The sequence below is a fragment of the Bombina bombina genome, chromosome 1, assembly GCF_027579735.1.
Source record: "Bombina bombina isolate aBomBom1 chromosome 1, aBomBom1.pri, whole genome shotgun sequence".
In the NCBI taxonomy this organism is placed as follows: domain Eukaryota; kingdom Metazoa; phylum Chordata; class Amphibia; order Anura; family Bombinatoridae; genus Bombina; species Bombina bombina.
The window spans coordinates 1,471,514,692-1,471,526,526 of NC_069499.1; the positions used below are offsets into that span (position 1 = coordinate 1,471,514,692).

The 11,835-nt window shown below is 35.5% G+C and overlaps 1 protein-coding gene across 1 annotated transcript in view; it reads right to left on the bottom strand.

The window, feature by feature from the left end:
- GPRC5C (G protein-coupled receptor class C group 5 member C) overlaps positions 1 to 6,678 on the bottom strand; it is a 32,726-nt gene extending 26,048 nt beyond the window's left edge. The window contains exon 1 of the mRNA XM_053706917.1: positions 6,475 to 6,678. The gene's annotated coding sequence lies outside the window, so the exon portion shown is untranslated. The remainder of the gene's footprint in view (positions 1 to 6,474) is intronic.
- Positions 6,679 to 11,835: the final 5,157 nt, after the last annotated feature.

The following is an 11,835-nucleotide window of genomic DNA, read 5'->3' on the forward strand; positions in this document are numbered from 1 at the left end:
CATGAAAAACAGGGCGTGTAGAACAACAACCGGGACACAGACGTCTGTATTGTACACATAATAGGATCTTATCCTTTGTATTTAAAAAAGGATCTCATGGCCACTCTTTTTTTTTTTTTAAATAATTTTACAATGTCTCAGTATTATAAATTCTAAAGTATATTTAAAAAGGGACACATTTTTATCCTTTCATAATTCATAAATAAAATATAAAACAGGTTTCCAATTGACTTCTATTATCTAATTTGCTTCATTTTCTTGGTATCCTTTGTTGACGAAGCAGTAATGCACTACTGGTAGCTAGTTAACCCTTTAAGGACACAGCTTTCAGTTTGCTCAATGGTTTTATGACGGAAAAAATCTGTCATATGTCCTTAAGAGGTTAATGCACGGGGTGAGCCAATAACACGAGGCATATATGTGCAGCCAACAATCGACCTCCTGAGCTTACCTAGGTATCCTTTTCAATAATTTATACCAAAAAGAACAAAACAAATTAGATAATAGAAATCAATTGGAAAGTTGTTTGAAAATCACTATCTGAATCATGACAGAATTTTTTTTTAGGTTTAATGTCCCTAAGATTATATACAATTGCATATATTGTTTCAGTAGATATCGGTAATATGACATGAAAGTCAAAGTTACATTGTCTTGGTTCAGATGTAGCATGCACATTTACGTCAATTATCAAATTAACTGTTCTATTTGTATCCTTTGTTGAAAGACATACATAGGTGACTGAGAATCAACAATTCAGTACTGGGAGCTAGTGGCTAAAACACATACGCCTCGTCATTGGTTTAGCAGATGCATCCAGATAGCTTCCAGTAGTGCATTGCTGCTATAGAGATTACTTTATCTATGGGCTCAATAATCTAAGGGTTTCTTGGTTTGTGAGATTCTTGCCATTACTATGAAGTCTCTGGTGGAATTCTCTAGCGGTAGTTTTTACCTTGAGAACAGTATGTTTTACATGTTCCCTGCATTTAAAGGGATAGAAAGGTGGTAAAAAAAAAAAGAATTGTGGCACACACACACATATGCTGTGAAGGCCCATGCGCCTTTATTTAAACACCGCGCCTTTATTTAAACACCACACCTTTTCAGAGAGTCAGCCACCTTGCTCTATGAGCAGATAAGGCATTTGAATACTGGTGCACAGGGCCTCACAGCATATGTGCATATGCCCCTTCAAAATGTTTTAGCTTTTGCTAGAAGTAAATTTTGCTAATGTAAATATACTACAAATATTATTTTCTATAAAATGGAAATGTACCAACGCCCATTTCAGTTTTGATCTTTCTATCCCTTTAAAAGTGATAGAGATGCACACATTACAAGGTTTTAAAAAAATAAATCATAATTAAAGGGACAGTTTACTCAAAATTTTTCTCACCTTTAATTTGTTCCCAATGATCCACTTAACCTGCTGGAGTGTATTAAATTGTTTACAAGTCGCTCCATTACCCTTATATTGGCATTTGAAATAGTTGATTTAGCATGTGGTATCCCCACCTATTCTGAAAGTTTGTGGCCGCAGGTCCAAGCTATAGATAAGCTTTGTAAACACAGCCAGCAGAAGAAATTACACTCCCAGGGGGATATAGCAGAGATAAGGTAATAAAATGTTTATTTTCCATTGTTCTCTCCAAGTACTGGTGATTGTTTTATGGACAGATATAAGATAAAGAAGCAGGTATATGTACACAATGTGATACAGTAATGAGATCTGATTATACCTACAAGCTCAACCCATTTTATTAGGTTGTGGCTTTAAAACACAAAATAAGAGCTTTAATATACCCAAATAAATTTTTTACTCTGCAGTTGGTAAAAAAAAAAAAAAAGCAATTGTAAACACATTAAAGGAAAAACTATTTTACAGTATACTGTCCCTTTAAAAAAAAAAAAAAAAAAAAAAAAAAAAATGGTATGAAACCAATAAAATATTGAAATAAAAACAGTTAAAAAATTGCATTGCTAAATCACATTAAATGGTATATTTGTATTGAAATTAAGATCTGGCATATTCTCTAAACATTTTTCCCTGTAGAGTTCGCTGTTTTATCTCACAAAATGAAAAGTTATGGGATATTGTCAAAAAAATTTCAAACTCTTTATTACACCTAATAGAAAAAAAAACACATGCAATGCGTAAATAGAGGTTTAAGACATTCCCGTCAAGCGTCAGTGGTTTTTGATGTCTGATCCTGTGAATGATAAATAATCTGGCCCTATGTGTTTAACCCATTTGCAGGAATTAAAAACAGATATATGCAGGGAACAGTACAATAATAAAATGCTCTAACACATAGTATTCTTGAGTGCTTGTATGTCCCTTTAAATGAGCGTAGTATTAAAAAAGGGTTCTATGTTTTTAGAAAATTTTATTTTTAAATAAACTCCCATTTCCCATTCTGCCTCAAAATAAGTCCTGCGTGAAAAAACAGTGCATTCAAATTGGATAAACCGACATTTAAATTAGTAAATGCACAAAACATAAATACAATATCACATAACATACTTTTTAAACATGCAAAAAATCACCATGGAAAAAAGGTTTTTAAAAAGTTTTTCCAATGGTGTTTCAACAAACCTTCAGGACAAATGATTTGCAACCAGAGTAAACATATTTAATTAATGTATTCAATATTGATGAAGACTAATGTGTTTGAATGCATTTTACTTAAAGGGACAGTATACTGTAAAATAGTTTCCCCCCTTAATGTGTTTACCATTTTATTTTTTATTTTTTTACCAGCAGCAGAGTATAAAATGCATGAGATTTGCTTTTTAAGGTTTGTGTATATGAATTAGCTGATTTTGTGTTTTGAAGCCACAACCTAATTCTTCAAGGTATAATCAGATCTCATTACTTTATCACATTGTGTACATGTACATGCTTCTTTATCTTATATCTGTCCGTTAACCAAAGACCAATACTTGGAGCGAACAATATAAAACATTTTATTACCTTATCTCTTCTGTACCCCACTGGGAGTGTAATTTCTTCTGCTGGCTGGGAGCTTACCTATAGCTTGGCCCTAAGGCCAGAAACTTTCAAAATAGGTGGGGAAACCACAGGCTAAATCAACTATTTCAAATGCCAATATAAGATCTTGTAAAGGAAATACTAGTAAACAATATAATACACTCCAGCAGGTAAAGTGGATCATGGGGAACAAATTAAAGGGGAGATTTTTTTTTGAGTAAACTGTCCCTTTAACCAATAATATCAATTCATTAAAGTATTCATCCATAAATTAAAACTATGTTTGTATTTTAGAAGTGTAAAAGTTTCATTAAAAAAAACGTAAGCAATATTTTTAAAAGGGATATAAAAGTGCAAAATGAATCTCTCCTGAGCATCAGTGCACTATTGAGAGCTACTTGAACACATCTGATGAGCCAATGACAAGAAATGTGTGCAACCACCAATCCCCAGCTAGTTCCCCAGTAGTGTAGGACTTGTACATATTTTTCAATAAAGGATACCAACAGAACAAAGTAAATGTGAAACAAAATCTGAAAATACATGTTCTATCTGAATCATGCAAGTTTCATTTTGATTTTCCTATCCCTTTAAAATTTTCATTAAACACACACATATATATATATATATATATATATATATATATATATATATATATATATATACATACACACACACACACACACACATATATACACATACAATATATATATATTAATTCAAAAGTCAGCTATTGATTTTGAAAAATATGAAAAGCCAGAGAAAAATGTGATTGAAGGGCATTTCCTGATATTTCAGAATACTGAATTCTCATTGCAAAGTGAGCACTAATATAGCATAACTGGAGATGTCACAAAAATAACTACCGTAAATTATAAATCATGTTACAGCCCCCATTCAATTTGGCTCTTTCTTTTAATGAAAAAATAATTTTATAACAGTTGTTTAATATTTTTGAGAATTAGATGATCTGAGATCATTCGAAATCTAAAAAGTGTGTGTGTATATATATATATATATATATATTTATTATTTCTCAGACAAAAAAAAAAGGGTTTATATACAGTTATTGTATTAATAATTGCAGAACCTACAGATAATAGCTTCCTCTTTCGTTGCAATATGATTACAAGATAGTTGAACAGTACTGATATCATCACTATTTTGAGTGTTTTATTATCCAAATGTGTGCAGGGTTTGTTTCTTTAACCTCTGGCCAGACAGTCCCATTTACCAGCAGAGATTTTAAGCTGTCTTTTGCTACCATTTAGGCACAGTGTTACAGCTTTGCATATACCACCCTTATCCAGCCTCACTGCCTAAAAAACATTGCCACATTATTTTGTCTCTCTCTCTACACAAAGAATGTTAATCCATCCCCCACTCCCCTACATATGAGTCCACAAGTCACAATACTGCCCTGGAGCACCTAATGCTGCTTCTATAGCCCAAGCTAGCAGCTGCCTGTTCTGCCACTTATGTGTTTAATGGCCATAAACCACCCTGTATACAAACTTACAACAACACCAGGGCCCATTTGGTACAAACATTCTGCTGTCATAATCAAAGTAAAGTAAAAGTCAGCAAATAGTATTCTCAACTTCAGACCAAGTGCAAACACCTCTTCTTTTACCCAGGGCACAAATACATGACCCCTGGTTGAGAACAGGATATTCTACTCAACACAAAACCACAGCAATACATGACATTTTCAACCTCTCCTAATACAGACAAATTAATTTGCTGCTCCCCTAATCAACAGAACAGGTTCCCCTCACTTCATTACAGAGGTCACTGACCTCTCATCCAGCTGCCTTCTACAAAGGGCACTTACCTAACCGGCCACATACCTCTAATAGAGATGAACAGATAATCACCATCAACCTTGCATAGAACCTGCATATCTAACTTACCTATTAAGGCAAACAAAGGTGTCACTTATACTCACATCCACCTAATACGATACAAATGACATATTCCTTATACAGTACAATACATAAGTACCTCACCCTTAAAAGGACACATACCTCTCTGCTCTTCCTAATATACAGGAAAAAAAAACTCACACCTAATACAAATTATATTTACCATGTAGCACCTCCCAATATAGTAGCTCGTTAATATTCTACTTATAGAAAGACAACACACCTTGTGTGACTTTCTAATGTAAGGTTCCTCTGAATCTAAGAAGTAAACAATTTTTGCAGTTCTCACCTAGAGCACAAACAATGCAACTCACTAGCTCCTTATACAGAAGACAAACCATTATTATTCTAATAGACCAGCCCTCATACTACCCGAGACCCATTCATAATACATAAAGCAAATCAAATCATGCCCCTTCTAAATCACAAAATATACAGCACTCATATTCTCCTAGAATTTGCACCACTGTCCCCTAATACAAAGGAACATGGGCTATCTCCATATTATTGCACATATTTAATTCTATTTAAATTTCTAATACACAATCACGTGATAAATTGTGTTAAAATCGCTTTATCTTAAATGCCTTAGTATTCACACCCCAGGCTCTAACAATTATATACAGTGCATAAGTCTCTCTTCCACTAATGCACAGGCCTTTTGTACAGTTTTCTAAGCCTGACTGTGCTTCTTAGTGCTACAAACTGCCAACTGTATTTTCTTTTCGCAGAAAGACCACATTATTCTCTTTTCTGAAAATGTTACATTATACTGGTTCAAATGTTACAATTTCTTGAAGCCCCTCTGGCCAAATTAAAAACAGCTACAAGAAAAATATTTTGTATCCTTCTCTAACACTTCAGTAAAAGATTTGATTCAGCAAGCATATTTGTTTTTTTATTTCACCTAGATATTCCTTCAGAAACAAACAGCCCTACCTATAATATATAAAATACAAATAATAAACAGTAGGCAAAGCACATGGACAGAAACCTAACACAGTTATTTAATAAATAGTAAATATACACACATTATATATATATATATATATATATATATATATATATATATATATATATATATATATATCCCTGCTGTGCATTTAGTAACACTTTGTGCATTTTCAGGTAAATAATTATGCTTGTAATATAATAAGCTTTTGTATTTTCAGTATATTACCTATAGAAATACACAAATCATGCATTGCCCAGTATGTATGGATTTATTGCAGCCTTGTTAACTTGCTAATTAATTGGGTTCTGTAAGGAATCTCAGATTTTTTTTTACCTTTGTATAAAGTCCGAGGTATGGGAAAAATGAAGCAGTCAGATGCTAATACTTTTCTCACTGGCCCCTTGTACTTGCTAGAACTTTTAAAGCCACTTTATCTTTGAAGATTATGTGCAGTAATGCTGTCTTACTTGTGGCTCAGAGGCCTTTAGTCCATAGTATTCCACAATGCTGACTGCACAACGGTTACACAAACTCATTTATAAATATAAACACAACAACCTCACAAGCAAGCAGTCACCACAAAGTACATTAGGTCTTACCTGGTAGCTCAGAATTATTATGAAGCTATTTCAGGAGACTGTAGAAACCAGATTTTGTAGAGTCTGAAGGGAAAATATCCTTTTCTTTGCTGCTTTTTTTTTTTTTTGGTTGTGGGATGTTTGAGCCAAGGGGCAACGTCTGCAGCTGAGAGACTCCTGTTTAATGTGTGCAGTAGCTGAGAGTGTTAGTTTCTTTCTTCACTCCTCCTCTTTCAGAGATTGCACAAGCCCTGTATTCCTGACATCAGAGTGACATCACTGTGACTCCCTCTGAAGCTGCAGGTATACACACAGCCACTCCCCACTTCACCGTCTTAACTCTTCTTGTGCTAGGGACTAACCCTTGCACTGAAACTACAGTCATTCTTCTGCTTACTCATTTTTTCCTGGCACAAAACATTATTTTGACTACCTGTTCTAGTCTATAAACACAACACACACACACACAACAGACACTCACACACACACACAACAGACACACACACACACACACACACACTCACACACACACCAGACACTCACACACACACACTCACACACACACACCAGACACTCACACACACACACCAGACACTCACACACACACACCAGACACACACAACAGACACTCACACACACACACTCACACACACACACACACACACACACACAACAGACACTCACACACACACACCAGACACACACAACAGACACACGTGCCTATGTATGGGAGAAATACAAAGAACATTTCAGGCTAGATTACAAGTTGTGTGCTATGTACCACTCCTGCTCAAGCGTAAATTTAGCTAGAAGTAATCTTTTTGTGTATGTTGGGTACTGGCATATTAGAAGTTGAAAGCAAAAACCTGATGGGTGCTAACTTCCGGACTTTGGATATTGCGGCTAATGCATTCGCCCAATAAATATTAACAATTATTATAGTAGATACTATAAAAAATTCTAAATAATCCATAGAATATATATATATATATATATATATATATATATATTAATTAAAGTTTGCGTTTTCTTTCAACTTGTAATACAAGCAAATTTTTTCCTCAGGGATAAAAAGCCGAAAAAACACAATATCGCTTGTGCGCAAAAAGTTAGCGCGCCACTTGTAATCTAGCCCATCATTTATACACACACATGTACACAAGTATTCTCTCTGTCTCTCTCTCTCACTCACTCATTCACACACCTACTCTCTAACACAGTGATTTTTAACCTTTTTTTTGCCGTGGCACACTTTTTTACATTAAAAAATCCTGTGGCACACCACCATCCCAAAATTTTTAAAAAATCACACATTGTAGCCTAATACAGCATATATATATATATATACACATACACACAAACACACACATACTGTATGTATTGTGCTGTTATGCCATGCCTCCTACAAACTACCCCTGCACTGGGAGTAAAAAACAAGCAAAGTTTAAAAAATATGTCACACTGTTGTCAGTCTGCCGTGGCACACCTGAGGACCTCTCATGGCACACTAGTGTGCCACGGCACACTGGTTGAAAACACTGCTCTAACACACACATGTACCTACTCACACACACAAATGATCTCTCTCTCTCATCCACACACATGCGCATAAGTATTCTCTCTGTCTCTCTCGATCACTAATTCACTCATTCTCACACACACCTACTCTCTCTCACATACATACACACACAAAAACACACAAATTATCTCTCTCATCCACACACATGCGCACACACACTCACACAAATGCACCTACTCTCTCTCTCTCTCACGCACACACATGCACCTACTCTCTCTCTCTCTCTCTCTCTCTTTCACACTCACACACACAGTACATATGTATGGGAGAGAAACATATAAGCAGTCCAGGAAAATTTACAAGTCAGGAGAGAAGCTACTAGTCTGCTCAATATTACAGAAAACGTTTTATTATTATTAATAATAAATAATAATTATTATTATAATTTATTTTCTGCTGCTTTTGTTGATGCATTTGTAACCAGAAGCACACACATGCACACGAAAAAATATAAAATTGTTTTAAAAAATCATAGTGAAAAAATGCTCCACAAGCAATAATATAGGGCAATTACTTGTTTGGTGCAATATAAAACTGATACGGAAATGTCATTTAATATAATGATTACTTTAAAGACAATCTCTTTTTTTCTCAATACAGATCCTTTTTGTTTTTAACATGTGAAAGTGAGAATTATCAGTGGATCTCTAAACAGACAATACAACTATTTGCTGTCTGCTCCTTCCTTCCTGCCTTCCTGTATTGTGCATCTGTTGCTTGTAAAATTCCCTACTTGCTATTTAGATAGTATGGGGCTACAGGCACACAAATTACTGTAAGGAATTAAAGGGACATATGAAACGGCATAAAAATTATTACAAAGGTAACTCATTTATTAGCATTTTTTACGTGTGAATGTAATACTTTCCTTTAAGAAACATTTATCGTTCTACAAAGAACTTTTCCCTAAAGGTTTATTGGAACAAATTATCACTTTGTTTGCAGCAATTGCCAAATGTCATCCGCCACTTGCTTTATTTGGAGGAACTAATCTGGGCTTGTTATTTGAACAGGCAAAGCTAGCCGAAGTCATTTTGTTAATAAAACCTTAAGGCTAGATTACAAGTGGACCACTAAATTATTGCAAGTGAAGCTCGTGGTAGCAATTAGCGCTCCGAAGATTAACCAGAGATCAGATCTCTCTCCAGCATTTTTGGGGCTTTAAAGTGCCTTTACACTGAGGTCTATGGTAACTGTGTGTTCCCAGTAAATATGTATGTATATGCTTATATAAATATATATTTATGTGTTAATATGTATATATACACATATTAACACAAATATATATGTATGTATTCATATACAAATATATTTAAAAATGCTGCCCATCGCTGCACAACTTACCTCCTTTGCTGTGTGAGATTCTAAAGCTGTCTGTGATGGCATCTGAACGAGGCTCTCATAGCAGCCTATGGAAACGTGCTCTCATGAGCGCAATTTACTTGTAATACCAGCGCATATTACAAAGTGGAGCACTAATATCGCGTGTATGCAAGCGATATTTAGCGCTCCACTTGTAATCTAGCCCTTAGTTTCTTTTATCTGATAATCGCTGCCAATCAGAGATAGATAAATAGCAGGTTTATATTTGTGAATTCTGCAATGTGCACTTTCAGTTCTCAAAACTGGAAAATTTCAGACTTAAATGAAATTAAATGAAAATGGGGTAAAATAAATAAAGTTTACTGCAATATTTTTAAATAAACGTTATTTAATTATTTCTGTCCCTTTAATAACAAATTGCATTAAATGGTTAACTTTGTCACATGTATGTTTTTTGTCTCTTTAAAGGAAAATAAAGCATATTTTGAAAATAGGAATACCTGGCCCCAAACTTTACATTGCCAATAAATCCTCTATATGTCTTTGAGTGGTAGCTACGCATATTCACTGAGTGCAGGCAGCCATTATCAGCTTCTGAGCTAGGTAACATTCTAGTCCATTAGCATTTCTATGCAAACTCATACCCCCCAACTGTCCCGATTTTCCCAGTGACAGTCCCGATTTTAGGGGTCTGTCCCTCTGTCCCGAGTTGCTAGCCATCTGTCCCGATTTGCCCCAGGCATTTAAAAAAAAAAAATTTTTTTTTTTTTTTTTTTTAAATTCTATTGGGCCCATACTCAGAAGCAGCTGGCTTTGCTCTCACAGGGTTAGATACCTGTTATATTCCCTGTGGAAAAGGAATGGTGTGTGGGTTAAGCAGGAGTAAGAAGGCTGTATACACTCTGACCACGGGTAATGGTGACCTCTCTAACCTACCTCTGGTAGTGATGATGTCTAACCCCTGGTGATAATACTAGCATGCCTTCAGTTTTATACAATGAGCAGTGGCAGCCGCAGACTGCCAGCTAATGTGCTTGCCAACCCCAGGACCCCATACAATGAATTACAGATACCCATATATGATGTAGTGTGTGTGTCTGTATCCATAACTGTGTGTGTGTATATCTGTATGTATAAGTTTATGCTATGTAGTGTGTGTCCGCATGCATACATGTAAGCTATGTAGTGTGTGTGTGTGTATCTGCATGTATAAGTGTGTATCTACATGTATAAGTGTATGCTATGTAGTGTGTGTGTGTGTATCTGCATGTGTAAGTGTATGCTATGTAGAGTGCTACTGTGCATTTTTGCTGACTTTAATGGCCAGAATATAGAATATTAATGGGGAATGCAGAGAGTAGTTTTAAAGAATTTATTAATAAATGTGCAATTAAGATAAAAATATTTAGCAATGTCTTTGCAAAGGCTAATTAAATACAGCGCTCACATAGCCATACCAGTGGTTTGAGATTGTGTTTGATTTGCTGCCTAAGTGTATTAAAATCTATGACTTTATTTAGAATTTTATTTTTATTACTTTGGTCTTATGATTTTTTAAGCCCCGCCCACCACATTGTAATTTTTTTGCCGGGGGTGGGGGGGGGGGGGGGTGTCCCTCTTTTTAATTTTGAAATGTTGGGAGGTATGCAAACTGCCTCATGTGAGTTTTGTGGAGCAGGGCCACCCTAATTCTTATTATCATTTATTTGTATAGCTCCACAAAATTCCCTAGTGCTGGCACCTTTAGCATTTGCTGGGCCACCTTATACCCCTCCCCTTGTATGCCCTGTATGGCTCACCCCTGTTCAATATTCAGTGTGTCCTGTATACAGAATTACTCTATATTAAAGGGACAGTCTAGTCAAAATTAAACTTTCATGATTCAGATAGGGCATGCAATTTTAAACAACTTTCCAATTTACTTCTATTATCTAATTTTCTCAATTCTTTAGATATCCTTTGTTGAAGAAATAGCAATGTACATGTGTGAGCCAATCACACAAGGCCTTTATGTGCAGCAACCAATCAGCAGCTACTGAACATATCTATATATGCTTTTCAGCAAGTGATATCAAGAGAATGAAGCAAATTAGATAATAGAAGCAAATTAGAAAGTTGTTTAAAATGACATGCTCTTTCTAAATCATGAAAGAAAAAAATTGGGTTTCATGTCCCTTTAACCCTCTTCATACCATATAAACATCTTCACACTTGCATTGCACCTGCTCCTACCCTCAGAGTGCGTGGCCCCCCAAAATGTGGGTCCGGGTGAGTGCCCCTCTTGCCCTGCCTATTAACACCCATTAAACCTTACACAGGGACATTACTGCATCGGTATTCCGGTCCCACATGAAAATGCTTTTATAGAATTTAACCCCTCATCAACAGTCAACCCTGTAGTCGGCTGTCTTTTTTCATATTAGGGGCGCGATCCGATATAGATCGCAGTTTGCGGCGCAAGCGAGGGAACCGGCATCGCC